This window comes from Canis aureus, chromosome 29, assembly GCF_053574225.1.
Source record: "Canis aureus isolate CA01 chromosome 29, VMU_Caureus_v.1.0, whole genome shotgun sequence".
NCBI lineage: Eukaryota > Metazoa > Chordata > Mammalia > Carnivora > Canidae > Canis > Canis aureus.
In genome coordinates this window covers 11178958-11197724 of record NC_135639.1, presented here as the reverse complement: position 1 = coordinate 11197724, position 18767 = coordinate 11178958, and positions in this window count along the sequence as shown.

Here is an 18767-nt window from a genome sequence, read left to right as displayed (position 1 = left end):
CGATTTGTTTAAGCTGTCTGTGATCTGCCTTCCTCATGGGGATATTACCTACTTGTTAGGATTGTAGGAGAAATCAGGTGAAAACTCCTGATAATATGAAGTCATCAACACACATTTCATGCTTAGTATGTGCCAGGTACATAAACATATTTATTTGCCTATTTAATCTCTATAAAGAGAATAGTATCTGGTATATAGTAAACATTTAATAAGTATTACCTGTTATTAAGGACCTAACTTCTTGTAACTTAATGGCCTGAGTTTACTTATGTGTGAAGCAGACACGTGTAATAATTTCTACTTGTCCTCATATATAAAATGAGGACCCGTTAGGGCCATAAGGTTATATTTATAAAGCACTTGCAAAATACCTGGTAAATAGTGAGGTCAATAAATAATTAAGGGCTTTTTGATGTAAGTCTCTAAAAGTTTTTCCCACACATTTCCTATGTACTTTTAAGGCAAATAAGAATTACATGCTGTTTTCTTAAATGTACACTTGAGGAAGGAAGCCGCCATGGGCATAAGGGAAATAGTGTCAAGCCTTACGCTCTGCTGTGTTAGCTGTCTTTGTAAGGATGCTGCTGGGAAGATAAGGAAAATTCTAGATGGTGTCAGGGAGAGGGAAGTAGGAGAAGCTACCACTTATGGAGGCCTTCTATGTGGTTTACCAAGGCCTTGGTAGGTGACTGTATCCTGACAGGAAAGTGAGATTCACAGAAGGTAATTTGCCTGTCCACAGTCCCCTAGCCAGTCCATGGAAGATCCAGAATTTACTGTATGTACCCCCTGGCAATCCCATTCTGGTTTAAGTACCAACAGCCAGGCCAAGGAGCCAAGCCGGTGGTGGATGGTGAGCTTAGCATGTCACCCTGGGGATCTCTCCCACCTGTAGGTGTTGGCAAGCTTTCTGCCCCTCTGACAGCTTCTGACTATCCCAGATGTTCCCCAAGTGGAAAAGCCCAGACCCTGCAGTGGTCCCTCAGGAGCTCTTCCTCCTGGATCTTCCGGGTCCTGATCATTTCTCAACACTTTACAGATAAATACCTCTTCCCTTCCTCAGCTAGAATAGAACCCTGACTGCCCTCTCTCCTGGTGTGGAGTACACCCAGTATTGTGGGGGTGCATTGGAATTGTGTAGAAGAGGGCTCTGAGTTGGCCCCACACTTCATGATTCTCCTTCTCCTGCCTTTCCCGGGCTTTGAGATGGTTGTGACACGAGGACCCTCTTTGTTTCAAACTATCCTCGCTGCCATCCCTGTGCTGTTACTCTCTGGCCTTTGTGGCACAAGAGACTAGATAGGAGGTGTCCAGGGTTCCATGTGGGCCAGACAATGTTGATTCTTTTCACTCTGGGATTTCTGATCCATCTGGGTCTCTGCCATCAGCCTTCACACCTTCTCTTTCAGGAGCAAGGCCCAAAGATAGACTGCTTCAGCCCCCTCCCTTCCCCTTCCGCTCTCTGCCTCCTTCCTCTTCTAGCTCTGGGGTAAGAGAGTGGGTGCAGGGTGGGGAGAGCACAGGATGGGGAGCTGCTTCTGCCAGATGGCACCTCTTTTCAGATATTCTCCATCTTTTACTTGAGCTGTGCCTTTTGAGCTTAGAAACAAATAATGTGTTGACTCTGGACTTGACCTAGTCACAGACCTTGGGACATGAGATCCACTTTTCATGATCCAAAGAGACCGTGAATAGGGGGAGTATGGGGCCAAAGTGCATGATTTCTTTTCTTGTCTTTTTTTTTTTTCTTTTTTTTCAGACAGTGAGTGTGCAGAGAGGGAGGTGGTAGTGGTGGAGGGACAGAGGGAGAGGGAGAGAGATAATCTTAAGAAGGTTCCATGCCCAGCATGGAGCCCAGCATGGGGTTTGATCTCATGACCCTGAGAATATGACCTCAAATCAAAAGTTGGACACTTAATTGACATATGCCCCCCAGGCGCCCCAGTGATTTCTATCTCACGAAGTCACTCTGCCGTATTTCTTTGCTCAGGACCTATTTGCGTGTGTATATGTGTGCGCATGCTTATGTGTGTGTGCGCGCGCGTGCAAGTGTGTGTGTGTTTGCATCCTCCTTTTGCCTCATGTATCCTTAAAGTGATGAGATAGATGCCGCCAGTTGCACAACTTTGTACAGATACTGCATTGTACTTATATGTTTCTGTTACTTGGTAGCCATTTGGACTTAGCACATATGGATTTTTCTGCGTCAAAGATTTTTTTTTTTTGCGTCAAAGATTTTTTGAGGAATTTTCCCAAGTACCTATAGGCCATCATTCATATCAAGAACATTCATTAGAAGTTTATAGGATTTAGGACAAGCCCCAATCTATCTATCAGATGAGTTGGGGTGGTGCATTGTTCAGCCTCATTAACTAATGCAGATTTGCTATACACTCTTCACCCAGCATTTACTCTAGATAAAGCTATTTGAAGCTCCAATATTCCCAATCTGGAGATATAAAAAAGTAGGATTTTTCTTGGGGGGATTTTCTCTTTATCTGATGGTCTGTATTCATCTCCATATGCTTATAGTTGATAGACTTTGAGTCAAAGGACATGTGCTTTGAATGGAAGCTCTTCTTAACACAGTGGAAGCTCTGCTCAACACAATGGTGGCAGCACAATGGACTTGACCTAGTCATAGACCTTGGAGCGGGGGACCCGCTGGAGCCTGCTGCCGCTACAGATTTTCTTCTGGGCCAATCTTAGCGCTGAGATTCTGTTTGAAATGTTGTCACTCACTGTCCATGTCAGCAGATGTTGTCATGAGATGAACAGCTATGAGTGGCAAATGTTGTAGGGGGAATAACATATAGGTAATTAGCAGAGTGGCAGGGAGGCCAATGGGAGCTTTCTGGGTTTTTTTTTTTTTTTTTTTTAAGATTTTATTTATTTGAGAGAGAGGGTGAGTGACAGAGAGCATGAGCAGGGGAGGAGCAGAGGGAGATGGAACAGCAGACTCCTAGCTCAGCAGGGAGCCTGATGCAGGGCTCAATCCCAGGACTCCAGGATCAGGACCCAAGCCAAAGGCTGATGCTTAACTAACTGAGCCACCTAGGCACCCTAGCAGTTTTCTGTTTTAATTAAAAATTTTTAGGGGCAAGAGGACAAAGGTGAGGGATGATATAAGATACAAAATTTATCTTAAAATTTACTGCTAATGTTTATTATTTTTTATGGATAATAAAAGTAGAACATTTGGAGGAAATAGATAATTATAAAGAAGAGAACAATTTTTTTTGAAGAGAACAATTATTCATCATACCACCACCAAGAGATAAGCTTTTTTAAATGCATATATTTCTATTTATAGCATGTATTATATAAGAATATCTTATACTTGATATTTTATAAAAATTTTATTTAAAATGCTTTTATAATGCTTTTTAAGGGGCATCTGGGTGGTTAACTGTCTGCCTTCAGCTCAGGTCCTGGGATTGAGCCTCACATCAGATTCCCAGCTCAGCTGGAACCTGCTTCTCCTTCTCTCTCTGCAGCATCCTGGGCTTGTGTTCTGAGTACCCCCCCCGCCCACCCCATGTCAAATAAATAAATAAAATCTTTTTTAAAATAATGTTTTTTTTTAAAGATGTAATTATTTATTTTAGCAAAGCAGAAGGGGTAGAGGGAGAGGAGAATCCTCAAGCAGATTCCCTGCTGAGCACAGAGCCCGATGCAGGGCTCCATCCCAGGACCCCGAGATCATGACCTGAGCCAAAACCAAGACTCGATTTGACCAACCGAGCCACTCAGGTGCCCCAAAGCTTTTATTTTTATGAAAGCAATGCATGCTTGTGGTGGGAAACTCAAGCCAAGCAGACTGTGTAAGCTAACACAGTGAGCCATAGTTGCTGCCTTCACTCTTTTATGTTCACCAACCACTTCCCAGAGGGTCAGTGTTCACATTTGGTGTGCATCCTTCTAGAGACTTTCTTCACATGTGTATTCTCTGCAAGTTGCTTTTTTCACTTAGCTACTCTTTCCAACAGTCACTTGGCCATAGATTTCCAATGTCTCCTTCCTGTTTCCTGTGCTGGTGCCTGATTGGCTCAACCATTAAGTTCACTAGGCTACACATGCCAAAGCCACGGGTTCAATACCCACCTTGAGCCTTTTTGAATGGTAGTCCATGATGGCACTCCCCTTGGGTGGCCCCTGGACCTGGGGGGGATGACTTTCAGGACACTAGATGAGAGCAAAAGTCCACTTTCCTGGGAGGGAGTACTTCTCATGATGATGTCTTGTAGAGGACCCCCAGGAGCAAGGCTATTCCTCCCCCCACCACCGCCATGCACTGCCATCACTCTCAAGAATTACTGCCCTGTCACAGTGACACTCCATGTGGAGATGGTGCTACCTGACTTTGAGTTGATTTAAAGAAGTGAAAGATATGGTGTGTCTTGCATCTCAGCGTTTGTAGTTGCCCATTCATATATGTCCCCAACTTGTACTTGAACAGCCTCTCAGGAATTCTGGAAAGATAGATTCTGAATTGCTTCCTAACTTGTCTGTAAAGTTTTGGTCGCGTCTGCAAGCTTGGAAGAGTTGGACAAGCTAATCTCCTGGCATCATGTCGTTTGCAAACATTACCCACCTTCTACGAAGGATGGTGGCCACTATTAGAACTGGCATGGCCACTGACAGAATGGGTGACTTCCCAGGGGCTCTCTTAATTGTCACCAGCTGGACTTGCTCTCTCTCTCTCTGACTCCCTCTCTCTGACATTGCTGGAAGGTGGGCTTAGTGTTGCCAGAAATGTGTTTTCTTTCTTTTTTTCTTTTTTTAAGATTTTATTTATTTGAGAGAGAGAGGGAGTGAGAGCATGAGCATGAGGGGCAGAGGGAGAGGGAGAAGCAGACTTCCCGCTGAGCAGAGCGTCCAACTTGACTTCATCCCAGGACTCTGGGATCATGACCTGAGCTGAAGGCAGATACTTAACCAAGCTGAGCCACCCAGGTGCCCCCAGAAATGTGTTTTCAAAGTGTAGGTGGAAATCTACACTTCCTGTGAATTAATGCAAGAAATTAACTCAGTTTTCCCAAACTCCATGCAGGTGGGAAAAAAAACACTCCGTGGGCTACATTTGGCATCTCTGGCACTATAGGTGAGGGCAAAATTCTGTCTATCCATACAGTTATGTTGTCTTTTTATAGGTTTTTACAATTCACCTCTGAAATCCTGAAGTCATTATTTTGCCCACATCACATGATTTATGGGCCAATCTGCCAAGTAGTTAATATTAAACTCCCTTGAGCTTACCCCCCAATAGTACTGACAGGCTGACTTTAAACACTTAAAGCAAAAGGTGACTATTCTTCTGGATGTAATTTTAATGGATGCTAATGGGATTTCAATTTAAGGAATGACTTCTGTAGTCTTGTAAAAGAGAGGCTGAGTGGAAATTGAACTTATTATGGAACAAGCAGTGATCACGTTTACCTTCCTAACATAAATTTAAGCCTAAATTGATTTAAGAATGTTACGATATCATTTATCTCTTTGAAACAGAGTAAAATGGTAGCATAAATTATAAAACTAAAAGGTTGTGCAGTTCCTTTTTTCCATTATTAGAATCTAAAACTCCTTTTTAAAGTGTGAAATAAAGATGACAATTATAGAGAAAAATATCAGATGCTCAACCTATCCTTTCCAATGACCCCAATACATAACATCCTCCTGCTTCCTCAGTACATTCTAAAATTGCCTACTGGGTCAACAGGAAATGTGGCCTCATGACTATCAGCCCTAACTAGTTATTCATCCATTTTCTGACTCATCACTTTTTCCTTTCCAGGGGTAACTAGCTCTCAGGACTCTACAAACTATGTATAGGTCTGATTCTATAAGGATAAGAAAACTGAATGAATGGAAGTTGGCGGTAGTTGCTGCCTTTAGGTGCTTTATACTCTTGTCACTGGGCTTACACACTATGGTCAAAGCCATTTCTTTGATGGGAATTGCTTTTAACAGGAATCTGGAGGATCCGAGTGTCAGTGACTTAGTTCCCAGACCAGTGGAGATTTTTAAAACCATGCTCTTCATTGAGTAGTAGAAGTTTTCTTTCCAAAGTCAACCCAAATATCTGACAATTAGAAAAAAATGCTATTTTGGTTGGGGTGGTGGTGGGGGGTGGAATAGAGCTTACGAGATCCAATTTCTCATGATGTGCCACATTACATTTAACATGAAAACAAACTATATATTAGAGGGTTTGCAAACACTGTTCCTTGGGAACATATTTATTCCTTCATAGTTCTTCATAACAATTGGGGTTTATTTCATTTTTTAAAAAGATTTTATTTATTTATTCATGAGACACACACACACACAAAGAGAGAGAGAGAGAGAGAGAGAGAGAGGCAGAGATATAGGCAGAGGGAGAAGCAGGCTCCATGAAGGGAACCCGACATGGGACCTGATCCCAGGTCTCCAGGATCAGGCCCTGGGCTAAAGGCAGGTGCTAAACCGCTGAGCCACCAGGGCTGCCCAACAATTGGGGTTTAAAAGGCACAGATGAGTGGGGGAATTTGTTCTTGCATTTGTCTCTATCAGTAAAGACATTCCCATAAATACAAGGATGCTACTAGCTTCCAGTAAAGACCTTGTCATTGATATCTTTTAACTCTCATCATTCTGAAAGCCACAGCGTGGCAGTGTGTCTCTACCATGGTATACATTGCCATTCGTATCATAAGAACCGATCTCAGAATGCATTGAATTTAAGTGGCTCTATATTTATTTTAAAGTTAGTTGGAAGAAATAAAATTGACACACCAAGCCAGTGAATTCAAAGGTATGAAATGATCCTTTTGAAATAGAGTAGATGATTTAAATGGAAATATTAGGTAAATTAAGTAGGAAATAGTTTGGGCAATACATGAATATGGAGAAAAAATCGTACAGAGCGTACAGAAATGACAGAAGGTCAGGGAGCTCTGATTTAATGCAGCCTAACTGCCTGTCAGGGCGATACTATGTTTTAACTTTAAAATTTCAATCAGGTTAGAATTAGATGGACCTCAAAGGTCAAAGTAGATCATCCCAAGAATTCAACAACTTGACGAGCCCAAAGAAAATGTCAGATTGGTGGTTGACCTTAGTTTTCCTTTCTAGCATCTGGAATATTTAAGGTTCTGTTCTTGCAGAGGATCTTGTTGTGTGTGAGTGTTGGCTCTGGGCTCCTAACTCTCCCACTGTCCTGTCGTGTGAACTCAGACGAGTTATTTCACCACTTTGAACCTATTTTTCTCACCTGTAAAATGGGGGAAAAATAGTACCTTGCTTAGGAGTTTCTTTCTAACTTTCATAAACCAAAACACATCAAGGATTTAGGCCGTCACTTTGTGAAGCATTGAAAAAAATATTAGCTATTATTATTTTGTGTTTCTGAAAAATTGTGTAAAGATTATGGTTTATATATAACTGCTTATTTATGATGCCACAGAGTTTATTTAGGAGATATACTTGGTGATGCCCATTGTGAAATAAATGATTACTGTGAAATATACTGCTTTAAAGGCTGTATTTTTGGATAGGATAGGTTTAAGGTGAGGTTGTTCTTAAAACATTTAAGTCCTGTAAGGCTTGAAAGGGGTCTCTTTTCACTGGTCCTCACTATGACTTGGCACAAAGAAAGTTATTTTGAAAGGTAAAGTAAATTACCTCATTCTTGAAGGCATATATTCCAAGCCGCATGTGGAATACTTTTCGATGATGGTTTGTATTTCCAGGAAAAGAACTACATTTCTCCTGGGAACCTTTCAGAGGAGAGCCTAGGTTAAGACTCCTGGAAATGAGTTTTTGTTTTCCATTCTGTGTCGTATCACCTGAATAGGATGTGATTTCATTCTTTTTTTTTTTTTTAATTTTATTTATTTATGATAGTCACAGAGAGAGAGAGAGAGAGAGAGAGAGAGAGGCAGAGACACAGGCAGAGGGAGAAGCAGGCTCCATGCACCGGGAGCCCGATGTGGGATTCGATCCTGGGTCTCCAGGATCGCGCCCTAGGCCAAAGGCAGGCGCCAAACCGCTGCGCCACCCAGGGATCCCTGATTTCATTCTTAAAAAGGTTTGTAAGATATGAAATCTTTCACAACTAACTCTTTTATATACACTTACTTGGAAGAGTTTTTAGTTGTAGCTACTTAGGTAGGGCTGTATGTAGAATCAGAGGATTTTTAGAGTGGGAAGAAACCCAAAGTATTGTCAAGTTATCCTCTCCCCTCCGTTATCTCTCTCTCCCACGGAGCCCTAGAGAAGCTCACCAACTTGTCCAAGACTGCCCAGCTCAATGGGGTCAGGCTCAGCTAGGAAGGAAGTGTGAATAACTCAGCAGCATCCCCCAACTGAATGCCTTCCCTGGACAACAAGCTTCTTAAGGGCTAGAACTATATCTTACGCACCTTTGTCACTTGCCTTCAGACCAGTTTCTGGCACGTGGTAGTCTTCACTAAGAGTTTGGTGACTCAGTAGAGATCACCTCCTCCCCACCCAGAAACCATTGACATTCTTGTGATAATTAGGTACCAGTTCTATGATTGACACTTTGAGAGATTCTTTTTTACTAAATCCACGCACATTTTAATTATAGACTGCGTTTTCAGATATTTCTAATGAATCCTGGCAACGTGTTTTCAAAATTATGACCCATGGACTACTTAGCTCAGAATCTTCTAGAGTCCTTGTTAAAATGCAGGTCCAACCTCAGAATCTCGGAGGGGTCTCAGAATCAGCATTTGGAATCCCCAGGCAATTTCAATGTTTGCTGAAGTCTGAGGACCATTGTTCTAGGGAATTTTAATATTTTTAAAATATTTTATTTATTTATTTGAGAGAGAGTGAGCGAGAGAGAACACCAGCGAGGTGAAGGGCAGAGGAAGAAGCAAACTCCCCGTTGAGCAGGGAGCCAGATGTGGGGCTTGGTCCCAGGACCCGGGGGATCATGACCTGAGCCAAAGGCAGATGCTTAACAGACTGAGCCACCTAGGCGCTCCCTAAGGAATTCTTAGGGCTTTTAAATAGCACCATCTTTCAAATAATTTAGATTCCTGCATCCCAAGCACAGATTTCAGGAGGAGTTCTTTAATATTTTAAATACAAAATAGGTCCTTTCCAGTAGGAATGGAGGAATTGGGCAGAAGATTTCCCTTTCATGTTCCAGGCAGGAGCTACTTTGAACCCGCTTGACTGGAGCCAAGCTAAACACCACTAAATGCCTCTAAGACAGACCAAGACACATGGGACAGGAGGACTCCTAGACTTTAAAATGGGTTTTAATTTTAATTTTAATTTTAATTTTAATTTTAATTTATTTATTCATGAAACACACAGAGAGAGGCAGAGACATAAGCAGAGGGAGAAGCAGGTTCCCTGCAGGAAGCCTGATGTGGGTCTCGATCCCAGATCCCAGGATCACGATCTGAGCTGAAGGCAGGTGCTCAAGCACCGAGCCACCCAGGTGTCCCAAAATGGGTTTCATTTGTATCAACTAACCACTCCTTCTGGAAGTGCTGTGTGTCATGACCTCTCCCACAGGCTGCACTTCTTGTCATTGTACCAGTTGCCTTTGGATTCCAGGACCTCAGATATCCACCTCCTCCATACCCTACCTCATTTTCTACCTACAGCACAGACTCTATGGTCATGGCCCAGATTTGCTTCCTGTCCTGGGCCTGGAATATAGGGCTTCCTGGATATTCACTCTTTGATGTTTTGTGGCTCTAGTTGCCCAGACTGTCTGCTGATTGGATAATGAGCAGCACACATTCATGGAGTGCTAAAGGTTTCATCTAATCCAGCCAGTTGAAGTGAGGGGGTATTCCTTTCCACTGGCAAGTCTGGAGTCTGTCCATGAGCAGGCCAACATGGACCACATTCTTGCCTGGGCCATGGGGGGACCAAAGCCAGCGCAAGCACATTCATTCACATAGTAAGGACCAGGGAGAGAATTGGGGTGTGTGAACCCTGGGGAGAGGGGAGGCCAGAATGGTTGGGAAGGGCCTGGGTGTCCCTGGCAAAATTGATCCCACAAAGTCTGTGCGCACCACGTTGCTGCTGATTAAACTTAGCACGGTGGTGTGAAATGTACTGGATCTGTGTTTGGGAGCTGCTTGGGGTGAATGTTACAAAGCTGTTCTATGCATAAGGGGGAGAGAGCCTTAAAACCACAGAAAATTACCTGGAGACAGGATGTCGATGGCCCCAGTGCGCAGGAATTTTATTTTCCCGACTCTGCGTGATGATGGAGAACTACCCCAGTGAGAATCTTGGGGGGGCAAATAAGTATTGGAAAAAGTATCCTAGTACTTCTTTTTATGAAGAAACAGAAAGGTTCTAGCATGCTAAAAACCAAGCCCTTGATTTATAAAGGGGTTGAACTCTACTTTGCGATTGCAAAGAAGAAAGGATAAACATATCCATTTTCATTAAATCTCTGCATATTTTGCTCCATTTCTCCTTTCATCTCTTGCTCGCAGGTTTATGGTCCCAACAGCGTTGGTTAGTTCATGAGACTCACTTTATTTGTTTATTTATGTTCAGCCCTGCTCTGCGCTTCTACCCGATTCTGGCTTGTTGGATGCCTCGTAAATACTAATGAGCTCATCTGTCTCTCCTATTGACAGCAATAAAGAGGAGTAACCATCTGAGTGTTCTCTCGATCCCTAAGTGTCTGTCCCAAAGAGCCTTAATTTCCCAAGTAGAGACTGGATTAAAACATGACATGTTTGGACAGTTCCAAAGGGCAAGTATCAGCCACTCACTCATTAGTGTGAAATACTTAGATTATTTTTCTTCCAATACAAAGTTGAAGGTTACACTTTAGGGAGAGGTTTATCTATTTCTGAGGTAGAGAACAAAGTAGATGTGGGGTGAGGGGGGGCGGGTTTCGACAGCCCAGAGCTGGAGAGAGACTTGCACGTGACGCTAGCACCCTGGTGCTGGGAGGGCAGAAAGGGAAGCTGAGATTAACCCAGGCTCTCTAGTAGTTTATCTAGAGTAAGAGGAGCCTCCTCAATTAATGATAATTGTATGGACATTACACTTTCTGCTCCTCCCTATTATTTATTAGAAAGTCATCCTGAAACAGCCTGGTGGGACTTTTGTTCTTGTTGCATTTACAGAGCTGTCCAGTGGGGGGAAAATGATGCAGATTAGGGTTTTTGCCCAGGGAAGCTTTTGCCTTGGCCAACTGTGCCTTGGCCTTCACCTGGTGGCTAATTTCCTGTGGGTCTCAGAAGTGAAAATTGATTAGAAATCAAGAAATTAGAAGTCTCAGTAAATGGAACATTCTGAAGATCTTCAGAAACTTGTTTCCCTCCCAAAGTAAATTTTGCTTACACACACCTCTTGCTGTTATGAAGGAAAGTATAATCTAAATGTCCTGCTACGAGTAGACCTCCAAGATTTATTAAAATAACAAAGTAAGTTTCAAGACTAAGCTTTAAGTATGATTCATTTTATGTTACACACACACACACAGAGCTGTAGATCCTCTGTGAGTAAATTTATTAATATATGTAGGTACCTCTCTCATGATGTTGTTATGAGGATTTAAAAAAGATGATGAGTGTAAAATGCTTAGAACAATGTCTAGCACAGTGTAAATATGTCTCAAGTGTTAGCTATTGCCTGATGTAACACATTGGGAACGATTAGTACTGAACTTGTAGCCAAACTTTTAAAGTGGGATAAGGGGATGAAAGAATTGGATTTTAGTTTTACCTTTAATGTTTAAAATACTTTTGCTATAAAGAAATACGTTCACAAATTACACTAATTAAAAATTAATTTTTACACCTGGAACTAATATAACACCCTGTATGTTAACTAACTGGAATTAAAATAAAAACTTAGAAAAAGAATTAATTGAATAAGCCCTTACAAAGCAGGCAGATATATGCAGACTAAAAAATTAAGAGAGAGATGGCAAGCAGTGCTGTTTTTGGACCTGGACAGAGGGGACACTGCCCTGAGCCCCATGCTTTAGAGTCCTGCATGCCACATGCACACACACCCCACATGACACACAACACATGCCAAAGAGCAAATGGGCAGCTCTGTCACATTTGAGCTCATCCTCCACATGGAGGTAGCTTGATTTAACACTAATTTAAATGCTAATTTAAAACCTAAGTACCTGCTTTTGTCAATAGCTGTGTTCAGGCCTGGGGAAATGATTTGTGTCCTTGGCCCTGTGTCCTTGACACAAAGGCAGCTGCCCCTGGATGCCATGAAGGGTCACGGTTGTGCTGCTGCCCCTGTTGGAGCTGCTCTAGGATCTAAGAATGATTTGAGCAGCAGAGCACTAAGGTAAAGAAAAGACAATTTAATTAATTTATCTTTAATTAACTTACAATAGATTCTTGTAGAAAGAGTTATTGCTTCCCAGCGGTGCCAAGCGTTCATTTTCCAGCTTCTCTTTGTGTTCCAATCCTTGGTTCCAGAGGAACTCATAAATTAGCACGGTGCTTGCAGCAGCAAACACAAGGCAGCTGAGCAATATTTTGCAATGTTAAAACAATGCATACCACTCTTCAATTTGGATATATGTAGATCTAAATATACACGTGCAAAGTATGATGTCTGTTTTTCATACAGGCAACTAGATGGTAATTGAATGCTAAAATTATGAATAGTTTTGCTTCTATAAAATATACTTAATTAGCAATGATTACCTTTTCAAAAAATTAAATAAAACTTTCAGTGTTAAGTACTTTCGATTTAAAAATTTTATATTCACTCATTAAACATTTTATTTTGGCTACACATACTCCCTCCTCCACACACACTCTGAAATGTTTTAGAAGAAAAATAACTTCTAGCTAAAAGCATAAAAATCATTTTATTTTTTTAAAAAATGAAGCATAAAAATCATTTTAATTTTTAAAAAAAAATAGGCTCTATACCCAGCGTGATGCCCAAGGCAGGGAGGGCTTGAACTCACAACCCTGAGATCAAGACCTGAGCCAAGATCAAAAGTCAGAGATTTAACCAACTGAGCCACCTAGGTGCCCCAAAATCATTTTAATTTTTAAGTTCTAAGTTTTCTTTTAAGAAAAAAAGGATTTTATTTATTTATTTGAGAGAGAGAATGAGAGAGAGAGCGACTGAGAGAGCATAAGCAAGGGGAAGCAGAGGGAGAAGCAGGCTCCCCACTGAACAGAGAGCCTGAAATGGGGCTTCATCCCAAGACCCTGGGATCATGACCTGAACTGAAGGCAGATGCTACACTGACTGAGCCCCCCAGGCACCCCTAAAATTTTCTCTTAACTGACATTATTAATGAAAATTTCTTCCAATTTTGTATGTGTTGAGTATTATTATATTTTGATTATTTAAGCATTTAGGTCATTGCTATTGGTAACATACAAATGATGTGAAAATCTTGATGGTAACAATATATTTATGATTTTCCTGAAATGAAGTCAAGAAACACAGAGTTTATGAAATAAACATCATCTATGAGTGATGTGTATCTTATTGCTTATCAGACACCACTAGCCCCGCTGACCAAACACCCTGACACACACAATCATAAATCCGCTTGTGTTTGACATTTTGCCAACTTTCAGTTACATAAAAGTCTAACTTGGTATCTATTTTCAATTTTATCATTATGAAGATATACTTGTAGTAGGGGGATAACGTACATTTCATTTAGCAGTTTGATAGCTTGATTTATAACTTTAAATGTTGCAGCATAAAGAACAGGTGCCTCCATGTGAACTCTCAACCTGGTGCCTTGCCCTTGTCAGAGGGGGGGTGTCTGAAAATAGTACCCCTTTGGCCACCATAGCTACTTATTCTCACCTATTCATTTGCTATATTTCTTCCTCCACCCTGATGGGTCCAGGTTGTCCCAAGGGAAACCAAAGGAGTCAACTCTCTGAGCACCTAAGAGGATGGACTTCTCTCTTTCTCTTTTTTCCCCTGGATTCTTCACTTCTCTCCATGCCAAAGGTCCTGGAGGGTGCTCTCTGGAAGCTGGTGAAACTGTAGCTTTTTCCTCTCTTCTGTTCTATGTCTCTACAAAGCCTGCCCTCTTAGATGATTGTCAACTAATTCCTGCTAAATTGTTAGCTGAATATTGAAACCTGAACCAGAAACGGGTTTCAGAGAAGATCTTTCCAGAGATAGTAAAATTTAACAGAGGACGATGTTTCTCACTGTGTTCTCACAGTTGATTCAATCTCACACTGAAGACGATTCAAATAATGAAAATTTCCTCTCTTTTTATTTCTTTTTGGTTATCTGATTAGCTCAGGGAAGAAGTTTCAATTTGTTGCCAGTATGTATTTTAATGCCTTTCTTGGGAAATTGCTGCCCTTCCCTCCTTTTTATTTAAAAACTAACTTTATTGAGGTAAATTTCCATCAAATAAATGGCACCAGTTTTAAGTGTGAATGTATACACAACACCACCACCATGAATCAAGATCGACTGTTCTCATGTCCAATTTGCGTTTGCCTCTCTACCTCCAGCCCCAGGTCTAATGGGTGTGTAGTGGTAACTCACTGTGATTTTTTCTTTCTTTCTTTCTTTCTTTCTTTCTTTCTTTCTTTCTTTCTTTCTTTCTTTCTTTCTCTTTCTTTCTTTCTTTCTTCTTTCTTTTTTTCTTTCTATTTTTTAATTTTTTTTAAATTTTTTATTTATTTATGATAGTCACACACAGAGAGAGAGAGAGGCAGAGACACAGGCAGAGGGAGAAGCAGGCTCCATGCACCGGGAGCCCGACGTGGGATTTGATCCCGGGTCTCCAGGATCGCGCCCTGGGCCAAAGGCAGGCACTAAACCACTGCGCCACCCCAGGGTTCCCTATTTTTATTTTTTTAAAAAGATTTTATTTATTTGAGAGAGCACGTGTGTGTGTGTGGCGGGGTGGGGGTTGGCAGGAGGGGTGTGCTACAGCAGCAAGAGAGACTCTCAAGCAGACTCTAAGCTGAGCATGGAGTCCAGCACAGGGCTCCATCTCAAAACCCTGAGATCATGACCTGAGCTGAAACCAAGAGTCTGACACTTAACTGACAAAACCACCCAGGTGCCCCATCTCTCTGTGATTTTAATTTGTATTTCCCTGATGATTAATATGCTTATTTGCCATTCATGTATCTTCTCTGATGAAGTGTCTATTCAAATCTTTTGCCCATTTGTCTTCTTATTGAGTTATAAGAGTTCTTTATATATTTTGGGTAGGTATGAGTTTTGTAAATATTTTCTTCTAGTCTGTGGCTTGCCTTTTTATTGTTTTAACGGTGTTTTTTTTTTTTTTTGAATAGCAAAAGGTTTAAAGTTTGACGCAGTCCAGTTTATTAATTTTTAAAAATAGTTCCTGCTTTTTGTATCTTACTTAAGAAATCTTTGCCTAGGCCAAACCTTAAGATCTTCTCCCATGTTTTCTTTTAGAAGTTTTATCATATTAGCTCTCATATTTAGGGCTATAATCAGTTTTGAGGTATTTTATTCTCTGTTGTCTGAGGTAAAGTTTCAAGTTGAAAAAAAATTTTTTTCTTTTGCATATGGATAAGCAGTTGTTCCAGGCCCATTTGTTGAACAGATTGTTTTTTAACCTATTGGATTGTCTTGGCACTTTTGTTAAAACCCAACTGATCATATATGGGAGCATCTAATTCTGAACAGTATTCTGTTTCACTGATACCTATGTCTATCGTTTTGTAAGTGCCACGTTGTCTTAAATGACTGAATTTGGGGAGATACTGTATTAGGAGAATAAAAAGCCTCAAGTGTCTCAGAAATAAAACTCTATTGAAAGGATGACTGGTGCAGGTGTGTGATTTGGGGCATCCTACATCACACTGATGATTCCATTTGCAGTAAGGAGAATTTCTAGGCTGAAATTAAACCTTCAGTTAAGTTTTCCCGTAAGGATGCTCTGTGGCAGCCACACTCATGAGTACCTCTGTATTTAGGGGACCCTTACACTGAGCCTGGAGATATGAAATGGCAGGGAGTTGGTGCTTGATATCCATTAGCAATGGCACTTTAGGGGTTAAATTACAGTTTTTCTGCAGAATGAGTTCTTATCAGGTAAAGAAAAATGACGTACCTCCCACTTGCTGATATGAAAAGTAAAAATATTTATTTCCTGGTTTACCAGATGCCTAAAGTCCAATTCTGCTGTCTTTAAGTGACAGTGTGACCCTCCCTGTGATGCATCCCAGTTTGGGTGGATAGGACAACATAATTGTGTGTTTACTTGCCATCTGCCTTCCACAGCAGCAGGTTGAACCCAGGAGCTGAGTACAAAGCTGAGTCAGGTCAGAAGGGCACTAGTGTTCATAGTCTGAATCTATTTCTCAGAGCCTACGGTCTATTTCAGGAGACAAAGACATGATTAATGGGGTTGACCCTGTGATCCTTTGGAAAACATTGAGCCAGAGTCAAGTCATAGCAAAGCACAGAAGAAAGGTGTGGGTCGCATGATATACTACTTGGCAAGTTATCTGAACCTAGGTTGTCCCCTTCCCCAACATCAATATGGAAAATGGGGGAATTTACAACCATTTTGTTCTACTTATTAAAGTTGAGTTGCTTATGCTTAGATTTGCTAAGCCACATCTCTCTTTTTTGGCCGACATGCTAATAGATTTCTGTTGACTTGTATTGTTCTACACTACATTTCCTCACCAACCACTCCGTTTCACAAATTCTACCCTTGCCTTCAAGTAGCTGTGCAGTAGCTCTGTTAACAGGGCCTTACTATTTGGAGCCAGAGAACTCCTGTTGTTTCTTTTCCCCTGTCTGAGCTCATCTGGCCTTCCCAAGGCACACATCTGGGAGACAAAGGTTACTATTCATGAAAACTACCTTTTGATTTTTATTGATGATTTTATTCTGAAGGCATTTCCCCCCAGTGTTTGTAAAATTCATTGAGAGTAAAATTAGGAAACAGTAAAAATCTAAAAGAATCATGGTAAAAAATAATAACTCCAAGTACTAAATTTAACTGAGTATATTTCCTATTAATTCACATCTCAAATGGAAGGTAATATATAACATGAGACTTTTCCCCTAAATAAGAAAACTTTGTATAGATATACATAGGTACGTACTTGTATAGGTATGTGCGTGTGTGTGTGTGTGTGTGTGTGTGTGTTTATGGTCAGGGGGCTTTCTGAGCACTGATGTTAACTCAAGGATAATAGTTGGGGGCATCTGGGTGGCTCAGTTGGTTAGGCATCGAGCTCTTGGTTTCGACTCTGGTTGTCATCTCATAGGTCATGGAATCGAGCCCTGCATGGGCTCTGTGCTCAGCAGGGAGTCTGCTTGCAGATTCTCACCCTCTGCCTCTCCAACTCCTGTCATGGTCTCCCTCTCTCTCAAATAAAGAAATCTTTGGGGGAAAAAAAAAAATAATAGATTGGTTATTAGCCTTGAAATTGACCTTAAAGAGCACCTAATTTCAAACCTTTAATTTTATAGGTAGGGAAACTGGGCCTGATGTGATGGGGTGACTGTCTTAAGATCCCACAGCCTCTATGTAGCACTGTCCAGATGAGGTCAAGTTCAAAACTTCAGTCTTTTGAGGGGTCACCTTATCTACTGTAAAATTCTACATGCATAGCGTAAGCTTTGTTTTAAACGGTTTCTTTTAAAAAGGCTGTCTTCTATTAGAATTTAACAAGCAGGGTAACTAACCATCCTGGTTTGCCTGGGATTCACAGGATCTCTGGGGCTTGTGACTTGAATGCTAAAACTGGGAAAGTCCAGAACAACCAGGGTGAGTTGGTGACCCTAGTTACGGGGGTTTGCAGCTCTTCACCTGGGTGGTTTTACCATATATTTCCTGATGACCTGTGGAAACGGATGACTCTGTCCTGTGGCAAAGAAGAGACAAAGTGACTCTACTCTGGGTGGTGAGCATCCAAATCCTGCTGACCTTAATCCAGTTCCATCTATCCTCTAGGTTCTTCTGGGACATTTCTAACCTCCTTTCCCACCTGCCCACCGTGGGGGTTGTCAAACACCTTGCCAATTGGGAAGACTGACTTCTGTATGAACCATTTTACCCTTTGCCATCAAGCACTGTTGACTATGATTTCATGTGGAAAGGTTTTATCTCATCAAAGACCTCGTGAGACCCTTGAGGGCTGGAGGTCAGATCTGCGTCCCAGGTGGGTGGAGATCATGGACTCTGGTTCTAGGTCAGAATCTTGGAGCCCCGCACTTTGTTAGCTGGGTGGGCTGGGAAAGCCTCAAAACCTGTTTCTCAGTTTACTTCTGTAAAATGGGGGATAATGGTACCCACCCCATAGGGGGTCGTGGGAATTGCCTTGGATGATACCCACAGAGTACATTAAGCAGCACTTGACACATGACACATTCGCTATTGTAAAGTCTGTAGATTCGATGTTTGCTGACTGATTTGAATGCATATTCACACGGCTAATTCCCTAACCTTTAACGTTCCTTCCTTTGTTTGCTTACAAGCTCTGCACTTTAAAAGGGAGTATGGTGGTGGAGAACATTCCTTTCTACCCAGGCTGTTAAAGGATTCTCTCTGTGTGGTTCATTAGAATTCTAACTGCAGTGGACTTGCCTTGAAATAGAATCTTTAAGCACAAGGCCATCTATCTCATAGTGTCTGCTCAAAGATTACTCTTTATAAGTAACACTTTTACATCTTTGGACCGATCATTTCATAAAAGCATGTTATCAATTACAAATAGTTTAAAAGCACGTTCAAGTGACAACTAATTTCAATTCATTGGAATAGATCTTTATTATATTTGATGCATAATTTGAATTTT